This window comes from Onychomys torridus, chromosome 8 (assembly GCF_903995425.1).
Source record: "Onychomys torridus chromosome 8, mOncTor1.1, whole genome shotgun sequence".
In the NCBI taxonomy this organism is placed as follows: domain Eukaryota; kingdom Metazoa; phylum Chordata; class Mammalia; order Rodentia; family Cricetidae; genus Onychomys; species Onychomys torridus.
In genome coordinates this window covers 57,157,185-57,165,371 of record NC_050450.1, presented here as the reverse complement: position 1 = coordinate 57,165,371, position 8,187 = coordinate 57,157,185, and the positions used below count along the sequence as shown (strand labels likewise).

General features: G+C 45.2%; 1 non-coding gene across 1 annotated transcript; it reads right to left on the bottom strand.

The window, feature by feature from the left end:
- Positions 1 to 7,636: 7,636 nt before the first annotated feature.
- LOC118590474 lies at positions 7,637 to 7,747 on the bottom strand. Its single transcript, XR_004945775.1, has one exon. It is a non-coding gene; the product is annotated as a U6 spliceosomal RNA (small nuclear RNA).
- Between the last annotated feature and the right edge of the window lie 440 nt (positions 7,748 to 8,187).

Genomic DNA, 8,187 nt, shown 5'->3' with positions numbered 1-8,187 from the left:
CCAGACACTGACACCACCAAATGCTGGTAAGAATATAACAGGAATTCTCACTCACCATAGTAAGAATGCAAAGCAGCGTAGCCACGTGGAAAACAACCTGACAACTTCTTCAAACTGAGCATACTCTTACCATATGATCCAACGGGTCTCACTCACAGGCAGGTAAGGCAAGTGAACTGAAGTCTTAAACTCAGCTTAAGAGTCACTTCTTGGGGGACAGGATGAACACAGACTTACCAGCTCGCACAGAAGCTTGCCTTTCCTGAAAGCAAACGATAAGACACTATTGATTCTTTTATCTTTATTCCTTAGAAACTGCTTTTTAAGTTCTATTTGTGTGTGTTTGCAGCTGTGTGTGACTGTGTGTGTATCACACAGGGGCCAGAGGAGGGCATCGGATAATGATTGATCATTCTCCCCCTTATTCCTCTGAGGCAGGTCAAACCCGGAGCTCACATTTTTTTTTCATTGATTGGCAGCCAGCACCCAGTGATCTTCCCGTCCCTGCCCCTTACAGCATTGTGGTTACAGGTTGTTGACATGGATGCTGGGATCCATATTTTCTCTGCCCAAGCTATGCTGAGTATAACAGAAGATCTCGTTGCAGGCTCTGCACTCAGCTGCCAGATCTCTTTATCTACTTTGATTGGAACAGTTAGTTCTTCAGTCTTTGTCTTTCAGGATATTGAAGTGTTGTTGTTTTGTAAGGAATACATACAGAACAGGTATTTTGTAGAATGTCTGAGTTAATTCGTGGTTTTTTTTTTTTTTTCTATTTTATGTACATTGGTGTTTTGCCATGGGTGTCGGGTCCCCTGAAACTGGAGTTATAGATGGTTGTGAGCTGCCATATGCATGCTAGGAATTGAACCCAGGTCCTTTGGAAGAGCAGTCAGTGCTCTTAACCACTGAGCCATCTCTCCAGCCTCTCTCATGTTTCTTTATAATTAGACTCAAGTGAGATATATATATATATATATTTGGTAGAAATACCACAGATATGTTGCTGTGTCTTTCTCAGTGCCTCAAACTGAATGCAGAGGTGATCTTCCTAAATGTGGTATGTGGTATTTTAACTTTGACTCCTGAATGATATCTGTCAGGTTTCTCCAATGAGAATCTTGTCAAGTATATTTCCTCCACAAGAAATCCTCTATTACAAAGTAGGCAGAATGTACTACAAAGCAGGCTACAGAAATGGCTCAGTGGTCAATAGCACCTGTTGTTTTTGCAGAGAACCCAGATTCTGTTTCCAGCACCCACATCAGGTTGCTCACAGCCACCTGTAACTCTGGTTCCAGAGATCTGATGCCCTCTTCTGGCCTCTGTGGGTACTGTACACACAGTGCACACATACACACAGGCATACATGCACACTGATGTGTGCACATACACACAAAATAAATAAAATAAATCCAAGTAGGCAGAATGGGCAAAGTTCATTGGTGAACTACAATCTTTCAAAATTCAGCTTAATTGATGTTTGTGGGGGAGCCCTCACTAAGCACCTCTTCACAGAAAGGAGTTTGCTGTGTGCCCTGTTTCTTCAGTGTTTTCATTTGTACAACATGATGCATGGTACATAGTTAGTGTTTATCAATGTTGAACTAATGAAACTGACAGGCTAGAGAGGGATGGGTGCAAGGAGAGTGAGCAGAAGAAAGTCCATCAGCTGAGGTTTCTTTTCTTTTCCTTTCTTCCTTCCCTTCCTTGACAGGGTATTATGTAGCCTGGTCCACCCCAAACTAACTTTGTAGCTAAAGATGACCTTGAACTTCTGATACTCCTGCCTCTACCTCCTGAGTACTAGGATTACAGATTTATGCATTGCTGGGGGTTGAATTTAGAGTTTTGTGAGTGATAGGCAATCACTCTACCAGCTGAGTCCCATCTCCCACCCTTGAGGATGGAGTTCAGGGGCCCTTCAGGAAACAGAACTCCTATGTACCTGGAGAAGAGGAGGAGGAGCAACTGCTAGTCATCCAGACTGGTCCCTCCTCATCCCTTCAGAAGCAGAGAGTTGGGACTGTGAAGGCAATATGAAGGCCTAGCCTTGACTTTACAGACTCCATCTTAGGGAAAGGCTGCCATCTTAGACCACCTGGTGACCAGGGGCTATACTCAGTTCCAGGAAGAACCTCAGGAATGTGCCAGTCAGTTAAGAAATAGGGCAGTAACGTTTAACAAGATCCAGATGCTCCTGCAGACATCCTGTTGGCAGTTTACGGCCCTTGCAGATAGCCAGATAATCCTGTCAGCAGGTTGTGGTTCCTCGCCAAAAGTATAACCCAATAGTTTCAAATGTGGTTTCACATCAAAAGTCTAGACCAGTAATTTAAAATCACCTTGTCCCATATCCCAGTACTCTACCCAATCCCAAGATGTCAAGGCATGTAATTCCTGGCTTGTGGTTTTTCCCTTTAAAAACTCCTACCCCCAGGTTCGAACCTGACAATAAAAAGACGCTTGTGTGCTTGCTTGCTTGCTTGGAAACCAGCTCCTTGGTGGTCTCTGGGGGTTTCGAAACACAGGACTAAAGGATGGTTGTGTAGTTTCAGGTGATCTGGGTTAAGTGCTGACCAAGATCCTTGTGGTCCCTACATTTACAGTAGTCATTTCTGAGAAGACAGTGCAGGTGTGGACTCGGGCTGTGTGCTGGGAGAGGGCTACCAGACGTCTTACCGTCAGGAGTGACCAACCAAAGTCACAAGCAAGCCATTTGTGCAAGCCTACAGGAAAGGCTGCACATCCGCCAAGGCAGAGCCTCAGCTTGGCAGGAAGCGCCTAGCAGTGAAAAAGCAATCTTAGGCCAAAGGTTCCCGTGTGGAGAGGTTGTTCTGAGGAACAGCGGGTCAGCGGAAGGAATGGAGGCATTCTAAAGAAACAGAACAGTAAAGATTTGCAGAGGAGACCTGAGAAGGCGCCAGTTTTAAATGGAAAGGTGAAAGTCCTCCCAGCTCTTCCCTAGAATCATAAACCGGTTGCCAAGAAGGAAAGCAACCGCAGGGGGCAACCGCAGGGGCCAGCGGGTCGTGAAGGTAAAGCGTCTCCGGCTCTCAGGAAGCTCCCATTTCCTGCCTTCTTTGTTTGCTTGGAAAACTCCAAGGAGTCAGCCATCTGGAGTAATTAATTGTAGGGTTAAAAAAAAAAGCAACAACCAAAAAACCTTGCCAGAACCTGGGTAAACAAAGATTAGCACCAGGATAACAAAAAGAAAAAGGAACAAGAAACAAAAAGAAACAGGGAAAGGAAGCTAAGTTCAACGGATGAAATTTGGAAGAAAAATCTAAAGATTTCAGGCAAAATTTGTTGTCAGCTTTTTGAGTGAGAGTCCTGAGAAGGCGCTAGCCTTTTATATATAATATATATTAAAGGATCTTTATTTTCTGTGTGGGGGCCTTTTGCCTGAGGTAGGCATGAGCAGCACATGTGTGCCTGGTACCCTCAGAGACCAGAAGAGAGCACCCCTAGAACAGGAGTCACAGGTGCTGTGAGCCACCATGTGGGTGCTGAGAATTGAACTCACATCCTGTCTGGAAGAGTAGCCAGTGTGCTCAACCATGAGCCAGCTCTCCAGTGTTAAGAGCCCAGGTAACTTCCCAGCACCCATATCAGGCTTCTCACATCTGTAACTCCAGATCCCGGAAGCTCCCTCTGCCCTTCTCAGGAACCCGAATCCACATGCACACACCCACATGCAGACACACAAACACAAACACACATAATTAAAAATAAAAATAGCCAGGCATGTTGGTGCGCACCTCTAATCCAATTTTATGGGGCTTTTTATGGGGTTTATTGGGGCAGAGGCAGGAGGATCTCTGAGTTCAAAACCAGCCAGAACTACATAGTGAGTAGCTGGGCATGGCATTGGGGATTGAACCCAGAGTCTCATGCATGCTAAACACTCTTCCGGGTATTTTTGTTTAACATGAAGAAATCAAGTTTGGAAGAGAGTCTAAAGTAGCTGACAGTGTTTCTATCACGTGGCACAAAAGAATCAAATCGAGACTGAAAAATACTCAGCCTGGATTAGATGGCACAGTACTGTAAAGGACTGGGGCTGAAACCATCCCAACTTGGATGTAGGTTGAACTCATGCTGTGAGCAACAGAAATGAACTGAGGATTCCTGAGAAGGGAAGTGTTTATAAGTGATGACTTTGGAATATATATATATACACAAACACACACACACACACACATTGTATTTTTTTTTGTTTTTTTTTAAGATTTATTTATTATGTATATAGTGTTTTGCCTGCATGTGTCCCTGCAGGCCAGAAGAGGGCACCAGATCTCATTACAGATGGTTGTGAGCCACCATGTGGTTGCTGGGAATAGAACTCAGGACCCCTGGAAGAGCAGTCAGTGCTCTTAACCTCTAGCCCAACCTTGGGCTACTTATTAACTTTGAATATTGGGCTACTTATTAACTTTCCTTAGGGGAATTCAGTTCTAGTTTTTTGAGACAGGGTTTCTCTGTGTAGCCCTGGCTGTCTTGAACTTGCTTTGTAGATCAGGCTGGCCTGAACTCACAGAGATCTGCCTGCCTATGACTCCCAAGTGGGGGGATTAAAGGTGTGCACCACTCCCACCTAGTGGGAAATTAAATTCTTAAATTACCTCATCTACTTACATTCATTTCTATAGATTAATCACACTTGGTAGGGTTTTGAAGACTTAATTTTAGAAATTAGTTTGAAGTGCTCAGTACTGTAGATGAATCATGGTCTGGTCAATAATGTTAATTTTTATTAGTCTGAGCAGAGGGAGCTCCAGCCCAAAAGACTCACTAATAATGGGAGGCAACAAGAGCCTGGAGCAGGTGTTGATGTTTGCAGAGGGATTGGAACGGATGAGGAATCAGAAAGGAAGGCTGGAGAAATGGCTCAGTGGTTAAGAACACTGACTGCTTTATGAAACACAGAGGACCCGAGTTTCGATTCCTATCATCCACATAGCAGTTCACAACCGGTTTCAAATGATCAAATGATCATTCACACACAATATACAGACATACATACACCCATATTCATAAAGTAATGATTCTTTTTTGTTGTTTCTCTGTTTTTTGAGATAGGGTTTTTATTTTTTATTTTTATTTACTTATTTATTTTTTTAGAGCGGAGGATCAAACCCAGGGCCCTGCGATTGCTAGGCAAGCCCTCTACCACTGAGTTAAATCCCTAACCCATGAGATAGGGTTTTTCTTTTTTTTTTTTCCCTTTTTCTTTTTTGTTTTTTGTTTTTTGTTTTTCAAGACCGGGTTTCTCTGTAGCTTTGCGCCTTTCCTGGTAGCCCAGGCTGGCCTCGAACTCACAGAGATCCTCCTGGCTCTGCCTCCCCAGTGCTGGAATTAAAGGCGTGCGCCACCACTGTCCAGCTGAGATAGGGTTTTTATATGTAGCCCTGGCTGTCCTGGAACTCACTCTGTAGACCAGGCTGGCCTCAAACTCAGAGATCTGCCTGCCTCTGCCTCCCAAGTGCTGGGATCAAAGGCATGCTGTGCACCATCACCTCCCAACAAAATAATGAAATTTTAAAAATGTTTTAAAACTTTAAAAAAAGAATGAGAAGGAGTCTTTGCATTTAACAGTTGGAAATGCTCTGCTGATCTTTGAGAGCACTAAATACATCATACCATCTAGCGTTGGTGTGGCTTTCTATAGTTCTTTTAAAAATGTAATAAAAATTGTTATTGTGGGGCAGGGAAAAACATGCACGCCACAGCATATGGCATGTTGTGGAAGACAATGTTGTGGAGTCTGCTCCCTCTTACAGTTAAGTGAGTCTTTGGCATTGAGCTCAGATAGTCAGGCTTCCAGCAAGCACCTTTACCTGCTGAGCCATCTTGCCTGCCCTCTTTATAGTACATAGAACATTTACCTAAGGGCCGGGATACCCTGCTGGACAATAACACACATCCTGTGCCTAGCAGTTCACTGAAAGGCAAGCCCAGTTATTTCCGCCGCACTCCTTAACTCTGGGGGCAGGAGAGCCCTATGCGCTTCTCTGAAGAGCAATAAGGCAGTGTGGTCAACCCTGAAGGGTCAGCCTATGACCTAGTAAGTGACTGGGCATGAGCCCAGGCAGGACTGTGGCATAAGGGCACCAAATGCCACTCTAGTGGCTGGGCCCAGACAGGACTGACCCCGACTGGCTCCTGCCTCCTTCCTTTGCTGCTTTTCCTGTTGAGAGGTAAGATGTTACCATGGTTTTGCTGGTTACGAGAAGGAAGTGACATTTCCCAGCCCCTTTCCAAACTTATCATCCTCCCAGCATAGCCCTGAGACTGGGAGCGATTATCATGCCTTTTACAGAAGAAGACATGACTTAATCAAGGTTATCTACCTGCTTTAATTGAGCCAGAGCGTAAGCTTAGGAAAAATGTCACAGGCTCCTTACTCCATCATTAAAAAACAAAAATCAGCTGGGCGGTGGTGTCGAATGCCTGTAATCCCAGCATTAGGGAGGCAGAGCCAGGTGGATCTCTGTGAGTTCGAGGACAGCCTGGTCTACAGAGTGAGATCCAGGACAGGCTCCAAAGCTACAGAGAAACCCTGTCTTGAAAAACCAAACAAACCAAAACCAAACCAAACCCCCAAATCTTCCTTCCTTGGCCCACTTTGCACTTTTTCATATTCAAATTGAGTTCTATAAAGATTAAACATGCAAATCCTCATAATGAACAGAGTCCCAGAAAGGTATGGCAACCCTCCCCTTGTGCACATGTGGAGAGACACTGCCTTCCACAGTGAAGCTAGCCCAGAGTCTGCTTGCCCAGGCATTTAGGAGTTGTGCCTCTGAAGTTGTTTCCCTGTACAGAATCGAGACTCTCATGAATGTGTTCTGTTAGGACAAAACGTCTGCCTTTTAGAGTGTTATTTGGGCTGAAGGACTGTTCTGAGTCCCATTCTCAGTGGTTCTGCTAAGAGGTGAGCTATCCTTCCAAACGATGCTGAAATCCTAACCTCCTAGTACCCATGAATCCAACCTTTTGAAGCTCTAAAAACCCACACCATCCCAGTCAGCTTTCTCTCTGCCTTGTGCCTTGGATAGGATGTGAGCTCTCAGCTCCTGCTCCAGCACCATGCCTGCTGCCATGCTCCATGCTATGATGGTCATGGACTCACCCTCTGGAACTGCAAGCGAGCCCCTAGCTAAGAGCTTTATTTAAGTTGCCTTGGTGACAGTGTCTCCTCACAGCAGTGGAAAAATAACTTAGAGTGAGAGAACCAATTCCCACCATTGTCTCCCGACCTCCCTACGTGCATACACATCACAGCAGGTGTGCATGTCCTTCCACAAAAATAGTGTAAAAAAATCTTTAGGGAAATCTTTGAAGATGATTACAAGATGAAGTCATTTAGGATGGTCCTAATACCACTGATATAAAAAGGGACATTTGTAGGGACAAATGGGAGCTGGAGAGGCGACACAGTAGTTAAGAGCATTAGATGCTCTTGAGAGGACCAGGGTTCGGTCCCAGCACCCACATGGCAGCTCACAACCATCTGTAAACTCCAGTTCCAGAGGGTCCAGTGTCCTCTTCTCCTTGGGCACCAGGCACTCACTGTGACATATGTACATATAGACCAAACACTCATATCCATAAGTCTTGAAAGATTAGAATGAAAACTATAGGATGCTTCATGAATGTACGTGTCATCCTTGCACAGGGACCACACTGCTCTTTTCTGGATCATTCCAACTGTCGAATGTGTGCTGCTGAAGCAAGCAAGCACTCTCACAGTCTTTTGAAATTTTCAAGTAATTGGAATTCATGTGATCCTCATGCCTCCTGAGGACATAAAAATCATGAGGACAAAATAAATTCCTAGCTGAGAACAGCCTATGGCACACCAGTGGGTGATCTCAATTCCTGAGATAAGATATGGCGAAGGCTGTTTGGGTCGGAGGACCCACTTCCCACTGTGCACTGCCAGCACGAAGCCAAGGAAAGAGATGTCTGCATCTGCAAACCTCCTGGGAAAGAAAGTGGTGCTGCGGCTCACTGCGACCCTCGCCCAGCAGCATAGGTGGTGGCTGTGTCACCAGGGTGGCGAAGCGACCAGGAGGTAGCAGGTCAGCCCGAGGGAGGGGGATGCAACAGTCTCAGTAAGTTGGGCCTCTGACACCCTGCTAGATTATTACAAAGGACAATGTCTTGGAAGGAGAATGGAAT